Source organism: Lithobates pipiens, unplaced genomic scaffold (genome assembly GCF_037356315.1).
Source record: "Lithobates pipiens isolate NorthernLeopardFrog02 unplaced genomic scaffold, aLitPip1_a1.2 Scaffold_27, whole genome shotgun sequence".
Classification (NCBI taxonomy): Eukaryota; Metazoa; Chordata; class Amphibia; order Anura; family Ranidae; genus Lithobates; species Lithobates pipiens.
In genome coordinates this window covers 31,050,692-31,064,896 of record NW_027507788.1, presented here as the reverse complement: position 1 = coordinate 31,064,896, position 14,205 = coordinate 31,050,692, and positions in this window count along the sequence as shown.

Genomic DNA, 14,205 nt, shown 5'->3' with positions numbered 1-14,205 from the left:
CGGAATTCAGGGTTAAGACGCAGTGGTGAAATGGGGCCTGGAGTAGATGTTAGGGAGTGTTAGTTGTTAGTTTCATGAAAACAGCGAAGTGTAGGGCCTATAAATAAGTTATTCTTCATAGTGGATGGGATGTGTTTGTTCAGTAGCCATGGAGTGGTTGCTAGGGGTGTCGAAGATATGGATTCTTTTAACATCACCCATTGTTTCGTAGAAACATATATGTTCCAGTCCACTATTCTGAAGAGAAGGCATGCTTTATAGTAACTGTGTATATCTGGGATGCCTATGCCTCCTTTGATTTTAGGGAGCACGAGGTGTTCGTATTTAATGCAAGGACATTTATTGTTCCAGAGAAATTTGGTACAATTGGTTTTGGAAGTGGAGAAGAAGACAGGGGGTAAGTGAATGGGTATGGCTTGCATTACGTACTGGGTATGTTAATTTTTAAAATAGCGGCCTTTCCGAACCATGAGAGGATTTTTTTAGATCATCATTTATTGAGTTTAAAAGTGGAATGAAATTCAATGAGTAGAGCTCATCCAGGTAGGTCGGGAGTTGTATGCCTAAGGCCGCGTACACACGGGCGGATTGTCTGCCCAACTTAGTCCGCTGAACCGTGTTTCAGCGGACAATCCGCTCGTGTGTGGGCTTCAGCGGACTTTTTCAGCGGACAGTCCGACGGACTTTGTCTTTCGGAATTTCCGTAATTTTGTCCGCTGAAACTTGGTTTTGTCCGTCCAAACTTGGTTTCAGCGGACAGTCCGCTCGTGTGTAGGCAAGTTGGACGGACTAAGTATGGCGCATGGTCAGAAAGGGTTTACACGGCCGAAGGTTGCATTGCAGTGTATTGGATGTCATTTTTCTAGTCCCGTCGTACGTGCTGTACACGTCATCGCGCACGTTTTCAGCGGACTGTCTGTTCATCGTGTGTGGTCAAGTCCGTTCATTCAAAAGTTGAACGGACTGTCTGTCGGATTGTCTGACGAACTTAGTTGGGCGGACAATCCGCCCGTGTGTACGCGGCCTCAGTATGTGATCGCCTTGGTTTTTCAGGTGAAAGGGAAGTTATTTTGGCATAGAGATACTGTATCTTTTGGCATGGAGAAGTTTAGAGTGTACAATTTGTCTAAATTCATTTTGAGGTTGGAGATATGTTGGAAGTGGGCAAAATCTTTTAACAAATTTGGGATGGTGATGTGTGGTTCCGAGAGGGACAGTATTATGTCGTCTGCAAAGGCCCCAATTTTAAATTCTTGTCCAGAAACCGAGATTCCCCGGATGTTTGGGTTGTTTCTGATGCAGTGTAAAAATGGTTTTAGTGTAAGTATGTAGAGAAGTGGGGACAGGGGCCTGGTGGATTCCGTTTCGGACAGAGAAGGCATTCGACAGTCGGCCATTGACTTTCACCTGTGCTGAGGGACATGCGTAAAGAACTAGGATCATATTGAGCATTAGACATGTGCAAAGTAAAATATTTCGTTTCGTAATTTCGTTTTCGTCCGAAAACTTAATTTATTTAGTTACTCCCGAAAATTCCTTTTTTATTTATTTCGTTTTTCGTTCAAAAATTGCATTCGTCCGAAAATCCACATGAATTACGATCGAATCTGTTTTTGAAGGCTTATGGTGTCTGTCGAATGTATAAAGAAGATTCGATGGAGCTAGTATACAGCATACTTTAGAACCCTATTAAAGTCTATGGGACTCCAACGTTCAAAATCTAAAGTGCTAATTGTAAAGACTAATTTGCAAGTTACTGTCCTAAAAAGTGTTTGGGGACCCGGGTCCTGCCCCAGGGGACATGTATCAATGCAAAAAAAGTTTTAAAAACGGCCGTTTTTTCGGGAGCAGTGATTTTAATAATGATTAAAGTGAAACAATAAAAGTGTAATATCCCTTTAAATTTCGTAGGGGGGGGGGGGGTTGTCTATAGTATGCCTGTGAAGGGGCTCATGTTTCTGGTGCTTAGAACTGTCCCTGCACAAAGTGTCATTTATGCAGGAAAAAAAGTCCTTTAAAATCACTTGCAGCTATTATGAATTGTCGGCTCCGTAATACAGAGAACACTCATTGAAAGTCATTGATAAAAAAATAAATAAATAAATAAATAAATAAAAAAGCGTGGGGGTCCCCCAAATTCAATTACCAGGCCCTTCAGGTCTGGTATGGATATTAAGGGGAACCATGCCTCAAATTTAAGAAAAAATTTGACGTGGGGTTCCCCCTAAATATCCATAACCAGACCCTTCAGGTCTGGTATGGATATTAAGGGGAACCCCGCGTCAAATGTAAAAAAAAATTGACGTGGGGGTCCCCCTAAAAATCCATACCAGACCCTTTATCCGAGCACACAACCTGGCAGGCCGCAGGAAAAGAGGGGGGACGAGAGAGCGGCCCCCCCTCCCTCCTGAACCGTACCAGGCCACATGCCCTCAACATTGGGAGGATGCTTTGGGGGTCTGTGACCCCTCAAAGCACCTTGTCCCCATGTTGATGAGGACAAGGGCCTCATCCTCACAACCCTGGCCGGTGGTTGTGAGGGTCTGCGGGCGGGGGGCTTATCAGAATCTGGAAGCCCCCTTTAACAAGGGGACCCCCAGATCCTGGCCCCCCCTGTTTGAAATGGTAAGGGGGGTACAAAAGTACCCCTACCATTTCACAAAGAAAGTGTAAAAAATAGTTAAATAAGACAAACACACTTTTGAAAAATTCCTTTATTAAAAATAAAAAAAAATAAAAAAAAGATTCCAGCGGTGGTAATCCACTCTTGCTATCCAGCGACAGACGGTCATCTCTCCAGCGATGGCTCATCTCATCCAGCGCAGCGAATCCATCCTTCTTCTGTCTCCGCGGTGGAGACACTGCAAGGATTCCGGCGGCCTGACGTTTCTTATATACGGAGGGCGGGGCCACCGGTCACCTGACCCCTCCCCCTCTGATGCAAGGGGAAACCCAGGGTTCCCCGTGACGTATGGGTGACCCCGCCCCCTCTGATGTAACGGAAACCTGCCTGTGTTACATCAGAGGGGTGCGGGGTCACCCATACATCACAGGGAACCCCGGGTTTCCCCTTGCGTCAGAGGGGGCGGGGTCAGGTGACGGGTGGCCCCACCCTCCGTATATAAGAAACGTCAGGCCGCCGGAATCCTTGCAGTGTCTCCACCACGGAGACAGAAGAAGAATGGATACACTGCGCTGGATGAGATGAGCCATCGCTGGAGAGATGACCGTCCGTCGCTGGATAGCAAGAGTGTATTACCACCGCTGGAATCTTTTTTTTATTTTATTTTTATTTTTAATAAAGGAATTTTTCAAAAGTGTGTTTGTCTTATTTAACTATTTTTTACACTTTCTTTGTGAAATGGTAGGGGTACAAAAGTACCCCCTTACCATTTCAAACAGGGGGGGGCCGGGATCTGGGGGTCCCCTTGTTAAAGGGGACTTCCAGATTCTGATAAGCCCCCCGCCCGCAGACCCTCACAACCACCGGCCAGGGTTGTGAGGATGAGGCCCTTGTCCTCATCAACATGGGGACAAGGTGCTTTGAGGGGTCACAGACCCCCAAAGCATCCTCCCAATGTTGAGGGCATGTGGCCTGGTACGGTTCAGGAGGGAGGGGGGCCGCTCTCTCGTCCCCCCCTCTTTTCCTGTGGCCTGCCAGGTTGCATGCTCAGATAAAGGGTCTGGTATAGATTTTTAGGGGGACCCCACGTCAATTTTTTTTTACATTTGACGCGGGGTTCCCCTTAATATCCATACCAGACCTGAAGGGTCTGGTTATGGATATTTAGGGGGAACCCCACGTCAAATTTTTTCTTAAATTTGAGGCAGGGTTCCCCTTAATATCCATACCAGACCTGAAGGGCCTGGTAATTGAATTTGGGGGACCCCCACACTTTTTTAGTTATTTATTTATTTTTTTTTTATTTTTTTTTATCAATGACTTTCAATGAGTGTTCTCTGTATTATGGAGCCGACAATTCATAATAGCTGCGAGTGATTTTAAAGGACTTTTTTTCCTGCATAAATGACACTTTGTGCAGGGACAGTTCCAAACACCAGAAACATGAGCCCCTTCACAGGCATACTATAGACAACCCCCCCCCCCCCCTACGAAATTTAAAGGAATATTACACTTTTATTGTTTCACTTTAATCATTATTAAAATCACTGCTCCCGAAAAAACGGCCGTTTTTAAAACTTTTTTTTGCATTGATGCATGTCCCCTGGGGCAGGACCCAGGTCCCCAAACACTTTTTAGGACAGTAACTTGCAGAATCTTTTCTCTCTGTCAAATCTTTTTTCTCTGTCGAATATTTTCTCTATATAATCTTGGACTAATAGAGGTAAGGTTAGGCACATTCGACCACAGGTTCTATAGACAGCTTGTTATTGTCAGAGTCACGTCAGATCTCCTATTCTATATCGAACTGTTGTAACAATGAAAACGAAAATAAAGCATTTATTTATGTTGGATCTTTCGTTTTTCGGATTCTGTGCTTTCGTTATCGTTTGTCAAAACGAAAACGAAAATAGCTGAAATTCGGACGAAAATGCATTCGGACGAAAACGAATGCACATGTCTATTGAGCATATTGTCACCGAGTCCTAATGATCGCAGGTTTGCAGTCATGTAGTCCCAGGCCACCCTGTTAAATGCCTTCTCTGCATCTAATGAGAAAAAAACACTTTGTTTGGAGGAGGTAAACCGGGAGTGAAAACTGATAGCTTTGATGGTGTTGTCCCTGGCTTCACGGCCAGGGACAAAATCTACTTATTCTATGGAAACCAGTGACGGAATGAGTGGGAGAAGATGGTTAGACAGGATTTTGGCAAAGAGCATGGTGTCCAAGTTGAGGAGTGATATGGGGTGGTAGTTAGATACTCTGGTGTGGTCTTTCCCTTCTTTAGGTAGTACAGTTATGTGAGCTTCTAAAAGGCGGTGTGGTGGATGTGCTGGTGATATAAAAAGAATTGAATGTGGAGAAAAAGGGAGTGGCGAGTATATCTTTAAATGTTTTATAATATAGCCATCCAGGCCCAACTCTTACCCACTTTCATTTGTGTGATTGCTAAGGCTAGTTCCTCCTCAGAGAGGGGGTTTTCTAGAAATTGTGCTATATCTTGATGTATTTGTTTGGGTGTGTGTTGTTTTAGAAAGTCCTGTATGCCTGTCTGTCTGGGTGTGGAGGGTTCCTGGTGTGTTTTTTTGGGTCAGGTTATATAAGTCGGTGTAATAGCGTTCAAAACATGCAGTGATATCTTCATTGTTTGTGGCGACAGTGCCATCAGGTTTTCGTATTTGTCTTATCACATTAAGTGCTCTCTTGGCCCCTAATGCTCTAGCCAGAAGTGCTCTGCTTTTATTGCCATGTTCGTAAAATAGTTTCACGTGTCAGGGTAAATTTACGATTTGTTATGTCATGGTAGCTCATCCAATAGTAGTGATCTTACTCGGGTAAGATCTTGTAAGGTTTGTTTGGCTTGGGTTTTTTTGTGAGATGCTTCCAATTTTTTAATTTAAGTGGTTAGGTCCTTGAGATATGTGTGTTTCTGTTGTTTCCGTTTGGAGGCGTGAGTTAAGAGTTCCCCTCTTATAGTGCATTTGTGTGCTTCCCATTGGGTTAGGGGATGTATACCAGGTGGGTTGTTTGTTTGGAAGAATGATTTGATGTAAGAGTGTATATAGTCTAGGTTGGGTTTGTCTGTCAGTAATGCGGCATCTAGGCGCCACACTTTTGATCTTTTGACAGTCTCTGGGAAGGTCAGCGTGATGGAAATGGGGTGGTGGTCGGATAGGAAAATGGGTTCGATAGTAGCGTTGGTTAGAAGAGATAAGTCCTGTTGAGTTAGGAAAAAATAATCGATTCTAGAATATCGATTGTGTGGTATTGAGAAATAAGTGTAATCTTTATCTCCTGGATGAAGGGTGCGCCATGTGTCGTGTAGTAGGAGGTCAGGTAGTTGGCAATGTATTTGACATAGAGCTCGGAAAGTAAGAGAAGCGCTTGTGGATGAATCTATGATGGGATTGAGGGGTCATTGAAGTAGCCTCCGAGGATCAGTATTCCTGACTGGAAGGAAATGTTGGCCAGGGTGATTGGTCTGTTCCATAAGTGGCCTTTAAGAAGAAGATAGCGACCATCAGTGTCCGCAATCGAGTCTGTTGTTTCTATGGGGCAATGTTTCGCTATTGGGATTGAGACTCCTTTTGACTTTGAGGTAGGATTTGATGCGTGGAAAGCAGTCGTATAGTGTGCATTGCCTAATTTAGGTTGGCAGTTTGTTTTTAAATGATTTCCTGTAAATAGACAATGTCTGCTTTGTGGTTTTTCATTGAAGCAAGCACCTGTGAGCGTTTCTCCGGGATATTGAGGCCCTTGGTGTTTAGAGAGAGAGAATTTTTAGGGTAAAGGGGTACATTGAAGTCTTGTGGGGCATTTTTGGCGTAGATCTAGGTGGTACTATCTAATGGATTGAAAAAAAAGGGGAAGATGGGGGGGGAGGAGATGGAAGGGGGTGTGTGGGCAGAGGGGGGAGAAAGTAAGGGGGAGGTAGATTGCTTGGTGGTGAGGGTGTGGTTATGTAGGGTGGGGGTGTGGATGTGAGATCGGAGGGGAAAATAAACACGCTAATTTAACCTTAAGGACAAACAGAGTCCAGTTATTGTTCGCAGAGATTCTGGGAATCTGCAGTTGGGGAGATACTGTAGGAGAACCCGTTGAGTCTAGCCTGGTCCCGCTGTGGAGGACTTATATGTTGTGTCATGATGGGTAGAGCGGGCCACCATGAAGAGGGTGAGAGGAAACAGAACATATCATATTTTGTACACTCTGTACCGTAATGGAGTTCAGGATTGATTTTTTTAGTGCAAATGTTATACAACTTTAGTAAAGAAAAAAAAAAAAAAAGAAAACATTAGCAGAGACTTTCAACAAGTGTATGGTCATCATGTCTTCAAAATATTGTTCATCACCTGTGAGAGTGAGTGGCCTTGGATGGCGGGGACCCTTTGGAGAGGGTGATGAGATGTTTAGAGGTTCCATAATGGGAGTGTGGTGGACGTGTCTTTTGATTGGGAGGGTGTAAAGTTGAGTATCGGAGGTGTATTGAGTATATGTGTTGGTGAGAAGTTATAGAGTACTATCCAATGACTGGTTTGGTAAGGTTGGATATGTTAGATGAAGGATAATAAGAAGGATAATGTGAGATATGATAAGATGAAGCAGCATGAGGGAATGAAAGGTGGGTATAGTAAAATAACATTGAATAGGATAAACAGGACAAGAGGAAGTTATGTCCGGGTCTGTAATTCCAGAAGAGTTGTATGAGTTTGCGACTCTGGTCATTAATTAGTGAGATAGGCATAACGAGTTAGCTTTTTTTAGTTATAGGGACAATTCATAAAATGTATGTAGCCATTCATCTAGGGTAGAGAATCTGCATGTCCATTTGTTCTGTTTGAACTGGGCAAAAACAAAATGTTCTTTAGACTATTTTCTTTTGTGAACAATTGTTGTTTTAATATGAGCAGCAGTAAAATACTTGGTTATCTTCAGTGGCGGCTGGTGCTTCATTTTTGGAGCACTGGTTGGTCCATCCATCAGTCTAAAACTCCCCACCAAATCCTCCCCCCACCCAGTTAAGTCGGAAAAACGTAAACCCTGCACTTACTCCATCTAGGTCGCAGGCCTGCGTCTCCTGCTCGGCGTCTCCTCCTCGGTGGCTTCCCCCACGTCTCCTCCTCCTTGGCGGCCAATATGATTCCTTCTCCTCTCAGTCAATCGGGTCTCAGGACTTGCTTCCTGATTGGCCAGAAGGAGAATCAGGAAACAATAGCTCATATTAATTCACTCTTTTGACACAACTGGGTGGGCTCAGGGCACAGTGCACTGCGCCCCGAGCCCACCCTTTTTTGAAGCCAATTAGAGCTTCAGGCTGTAATCACATTCTTCGAAAAAATAAACTCTATTGAAATCCATGCGTCCGGCACCCTGCATGTAGATTAGGGGCCGGGCGCATGGATTGGGGGGGGGGGGGCCGTGCCCTGTATGGACGGGCCGCCACTGGTTATATTTACCATAGGTTATATTTATTTGCAAATTTCCTAGAATTCTTGCAAAGTATGCCCTATGCTCTCCGGCTCCATTTCGTGGGTAAAATGCTATATTTCACTATTGTCTATAATAAAACAACATTTGTTCACAAGAGAAAATAGCCTAAAGAACATTTGTCTTTGCCCGGTTTGCACAGATCAAATTTATATGCAAATTTTCTGGATGAATGACTATGCTAATTTATTTTACATTTTTTTAGAAACAGACCCCTTTGGGTAACCGACTGATTTTACTTTTTTTTTTAACTTGTTTTTAACACTGATAGCTACTGTAGCTACTGAAAACTTACTGTATAGCATTGAGCTTCCCGCCCTAAAAAAAGACTGATACGTCTTATTTGTTAAGCCTTTTGAATGAGGGGATTTGTTTTTGGATTGTGCTATTCTTTTTATTCTTTTATACACTGCCTGTCTAGTAAAATATCGCAGTGGCTCTGAATATTTGGAATTTTCTTCTTTTCACAGATGGGGTTCCAGTAAACATCTCAGCACAAGGATGCAGTAGTGCAAATGCTTGCAAGTATGACTACAGTCAATCTGCCACTACAAGAATAGTTAATATGGTAGAGAACGTATGCTATATCCCAGATACTCTGCCTCAGAAAAAGAAGGCAGAACACTGATCTGTCATCGGTCAGAAATTCAAATCCAGCTCACATTGAAATTAGCAATGAGGATGATGATGATTTGTATTGATTATTGAAGCTATAGTCATTTGTTGCACTTAAATGTATCGGTGGCATATGAATAGAATCTGTACATCATGTTGAACAATTACTGCTTCTTTTCAATAAAACAAAGTAAACTTATTGTAGGATTGTTAACCAAGTTTTGTGCTTCATTCGTGTCCCAACCTGCGTTCAAGAAGACAACATAATTTATGTCTATTTCTGTGAAGTCTCACCTACCACTTGTTCATAGCTATCTTAGTTCTACTACATCTATTCATCATCTATCATACCTCTATGTCTCCTGATACATATTTTATCCAACCTGCCCATACTTTCCCAAACGTCTTAGGGCAACCTCTAGCAGCGTAGGTAAGCATTGGCAATGCTTTGTTAACAAGTGTCACCCAGTTTTGAAGAGATGGAGTCAGGTTCCTCTATCCAGGGCCAGTGACTTCTTAGCATAGAAAAAGACTATTCTCAAAAGGGTTTTCTGTGAGTTTGATATCTCTTCCTCCTCCAGGTCTCCCAAAAGACATCTGGCTGGGGAATAGATGTTTTAAAGGTTCAGGGTATCGTCCAGATATTTTAGGACTGCTTTCCAAAATATCTCCACCTGGGGGCACTGCCATACCATATGGAAGAAAACTCCCACTGCTACCCTGTAGCGAGGGCATTCTGGTGATTCCTGCCTACCCATTTTTATTCAAGCACTTGGGGGTATAGTATATTCTATGTAAGCAGTTGAACTGTAGTAATTTGTCTCTGTCTGAGATCATTGAGGGCACCAGTGTATCCAGGACCTCAGACCAGGACTCCTCCGTGAGGGTCGGTATATAAACCTTCCACTGTGCAGCCACCCTCTCCACTCTGGAGGGAGGAGGATGTCAGCAGGGTAAAATAACATTTTGAAATTAGTTTTGAGTGATCCTCCTCAGCTACTCATTTCTACATACTTGAAGGGGAGAGCGCCACCTCCCCCCTACCAAACTGCAATGTTGCTGCATGACACAGCTGGAGGTATTGAAAAAAGAACACATTTGCAATCTAATATTCTGTTTTCGGGTCTGCGAAAGATCTAAAGGTCCCATCCCTAAACAACTGATGGACGCATGCTCCATCTGGGATCTTGGATATCTTGCTGAGCCAAGGGTTGTGCCACAGAGGGGTGTTTTGGGAGGTGGTTAGGCTTGTGCCTCCCACTCTAGCATTACACATATGAAATATTTTATAGGAAAGTTTCAATATGCCCCTTCCCTGTTCTGGATATGGACCAATCAATGTCTCGTATGAGTGGGCCTGGGCTGCCTGGGTGGTCACTGAGGCAATGTTCAGTTCTGGAAAGCTCTGCCAGTGTACATTAGGGATGAGCCCCCAAAGCACCTTGCCCCCATGTTGATGGGGACAAGGGCCTCATCCCCACAACACTTGACCGGTAGTTTCGGGGGTCTGCGGGCGGGGGGGCTTATTGGAATCTGGAAGCCCCCTTTAACAAGGGGACCCCCAGATCCTGCCCCCCCTGTGTGAATTGGTAATTCAACCCCTACCATTTCACCAAAAAGTGTCAAAGTGGTAAAAAAGGCAAGAGATAGCTTGGGCCCATGGCTTCACTGTGGTGTGGTGTCAGAGGGGACGGGGCCACCTGGTGATGTAAATGGGTGGCCCTTTCCCCCTCTGACGCCATGTAGAAGCCACGTGACAACAGAGGGGGCAGGGTCACCCAGTTACATCTCACTGGGTGGCCCCGCCCTCAGTTATATAAGAACTGTCACAGCGACGGTCCATTGGGCGGCGTGAACTTACATCATGGGGCATTTTTATTTTTTTATTTTGTACAATGTACCCTGTTACCAATTCACATAGGGGGAGGACGGGATCTGGTGGTTTTTGAAGGGGGCTTCCAGATTCCGATAAGCGCCCCACCCGTAGACCCCCACAACCACTGGGCAAGGGTTGTGGGGTTGTGGATATGAGGCCCTTGTCCCCATCAACCTTTTTTTTGCACTATAAACAAAAAAACTGACAATTTAGAAAAAAATATATATATTTTTTTTACTTTCTGCTATAAAGCATATTCAATAAAAAAAAAATTAAAATATCTACTTTCATCATAAATTTAGGTCAATATGTATTCTGCTACATATTTGGGGCAAAAAAATATTGATTGCCATTGGTTTGCGCAAAAGTGATAGCGTCTACAAATTATGGGATAGATTTAAGGACTTTTTTTTTTTTAAATATCTTTTACTAGTAATGGCAGCGATCAGCAATTTTAGTGGGACTGTGGCATAGCGAAGGACAAATCTGACACTAAGTGACACTTTTTGGGGACCAGTGACATCAATACAGTGATCAGTGTTAAAAAAATGCACTGACACTGTATAAATGACACTGGCAGGGAAGGGGTTAAAAACAGGGACACTCAAAGGGTTAAATGTGTTTCCTGTGAGTGCTTTCTAACTGTAGGGGGAATGCTTTGACTAAAAGAAAACAGGGATCCGTGTTTCTGCTAAGAGCTCCATTTTTTATTGCACATAAATGTCAAATTGTGTAACGTTGTATATGCCAAATAATTGCTCAATGCATATGCAGACATCTTGGAGAATACATAGCATACATATAAACAGGATGTTAAACATGATTGCCATAACACGGGGACAATTGTACATGTTTCATAAGTATGATAAAAATAGACCTAGTAATATACGGTTAAATTCAGACAATGTTGTTGGAAATGTGAGGGGTTACATCCTCAAAATCTCAACGTGTTTCGTCGGTAAGCCGACTCATCAGGAGCGAATGCTGAATATCTGTAAGTAATGGCAGATGTTCTTAATCAAAAAAAGCCCATGATATGGAAAGTATTATATTTAAAGAGGTTTATATAGAAAAAAGAGATGGTCAAGTCCACAAACTTATATCCCATTGGAATGCTGAACTCAAAAGATCCTGGTATGCAGGAGTCACCACATCAAGCCTCCCCAGGAGCTGAGGTGTAAACGTCCGCCCATAACAACAGGCCCAAACTGAAAAGTCCCCAACCAGCGAACAAATGTAGTATATTGAGTATTGTGCCAGTGATGGCAAGTAAATCTGTAACATAAATCAAAAGAATTGTATACAGTAAACCCCGCAGCACTGTCAAGTGCAGAGAACATTGGAATGCGTAGAGCCGAAAGGGTGAAAGAGAGTGATGTAAAGGTGCGAGATAAGGAGTGGGTAAGAATACACCTACTGGATAGTGTGCAAATCAGAGATAAAGGTTAAATGAAAGGTGGACCAGTAAAAATTGTGAAAAAGTATAAACAAACCAGAAAAAATTTGGAGAATCCCGAAGGAACATACACCTGTTAGGTGAGGTTCATGGGTAATCAGTATAGGTGTAAAGTGGAAGGAGTGAAATAGTAGAGTATGAACAGACCGTGAAATATAGAGTTACCCTTTAGTAGCAGGTACAGAGTATTGATGCGCAGTGAAGCAGGCAGTGCAAACCGGTCATCTGGTCAGCTGTGAGTGGGGACGCCCAGGTGGGCCGGTCAAATAGGGTGTAACACACCAACGTCATGCAAGTGTGATGACAGGTGGGAAGCGTTTGCCCATCAATGGAGCCAAACCTATTCCCGCCAGTACATCAGCCAGAAGGAAAAATACAGAGATAACCAAGCGGAGCCCAAAGAGGATGCGTGGCGTCGATATGCACGAGGTTATCCGTCCCCATGACACTTTTCAATGTTGAAGGGTGGCGGGGGCGGCGACTATTGCGAATCACAGCCCCCAGGGGACTGAAAGACAAAGGAAACCAAAGCAAAGCAGGCACGATGAACAACATCCACTAGGGATGGAAGAACTGTGTAACAAAAACAAAAAGTAGAATGTCAAATTGCGTAACGTTGAATATGACAAATAAATGGTCAATGCATATGCAGACATCTTGGAAAATACATAGCATACATATAAACAGGATGTAAAACATGATTACCATAACAGGGGAACAATTGCACATGTTTCATAAGTATGATAAAAATAGACCTAGTAATATACAGTTAAATTCATAAAATGTTGATGGAAATGTGAGGGGTTTCCCATGAACCTCACCTAACAGGCGTATGTTCCTTCTATCAACATTTTATGAATTTAGGTGTGCATTACTAGGTCAATATTTATTTTATTTTTACAATACAATTGTTCCCTGTTATGGTAATAATGTTTTACATCCTGTTTATATGTCTGCTATGTATTCTCCAAGATATCTGCATATGCATTGAGCAATTATTTGTCATATACAATGTTATGCAATTTGACATTCATCTGCAATTAAAAATTCTTTACTTTTACACTGTGTTAGAGCCTGCCTCATCTAAAGTCCCATACTCTTTTATTATTTTTTTCATTTTGTGCTTTTCAGTTCGTTTCCGAACCACCGTTTGTCAACCAGCCATGTTGCGGAATCGGAGGAGAAAACGTGTTATTTATTATTGGCCTAGGAGTTATTGCTTTGACATTTTTTTTTTGGTTGAATAATGATTTGATTTGTTATATTTTCTATATGTTTGGATGCATAGAATGCACTTTTTGGTCAAGTTCTATTGGCAGATAGCATGTCTATTTTTATGTGTTTTCTTTTTTTAATGCACAATAAAAACAATTGTGGAGAATAATACTTGGCGATGTGTTTTATTTCAAATGACAGTTTGGTAGTAGGCAGTTACATTTTAAAAAATACTAAATTTGTAAAATTAACAATGGACACCAACATAGTTGTATCTTTGATCTTAAAAACTTTGGATAATGGTGTTGTGGTAACTTGCCCCCCCCCCAAAAAAAAGCATAATAATATATTCTTGATATCACTATCACCAGTGAAGCATCTTCATTATTATCCCATTAAAGAAGAAGAGAATTGTGCGCTGCATTTCCAGATTTCATAATTTGCCACGTCACGAATGTTAATTCTCCATTATGAATGCTAGTTTACAAGACCGACTGCTTCTGGCTTGTCCTGGCTTCCGAGCATGCGTGTTTGTACTTTGGACTTTGTGTATATACACTTGTAAAATCTGACAACACACGTTTGTTTGTGGAAAATGTGAAAATCTGCCATCCAACATTTGTCCGTGGAAAATCCGACAACCATTATCTGATGGAGCATACATACTGTCAGATTTGGCGCAACCAGCCTATCATCACACAATTCCCGTTGGAAAATCCAATCGTGTGTACGAGGCTTAAGAGTTTATATACTTGTGACCATGTAGTGTAGGTAGGGTGGTTAGGTGTTTAAACCTTTTGGTACCTAGTATAGCAAATTTGGTGGGAAGTTATTGCATCACCCCAATGTTACATAGCAAATATGTGATCTATTTCAGAAGCACATTTATTTTTATGCCTATTGATCAGCTAAGCAGTCAATTTTAGGATTAT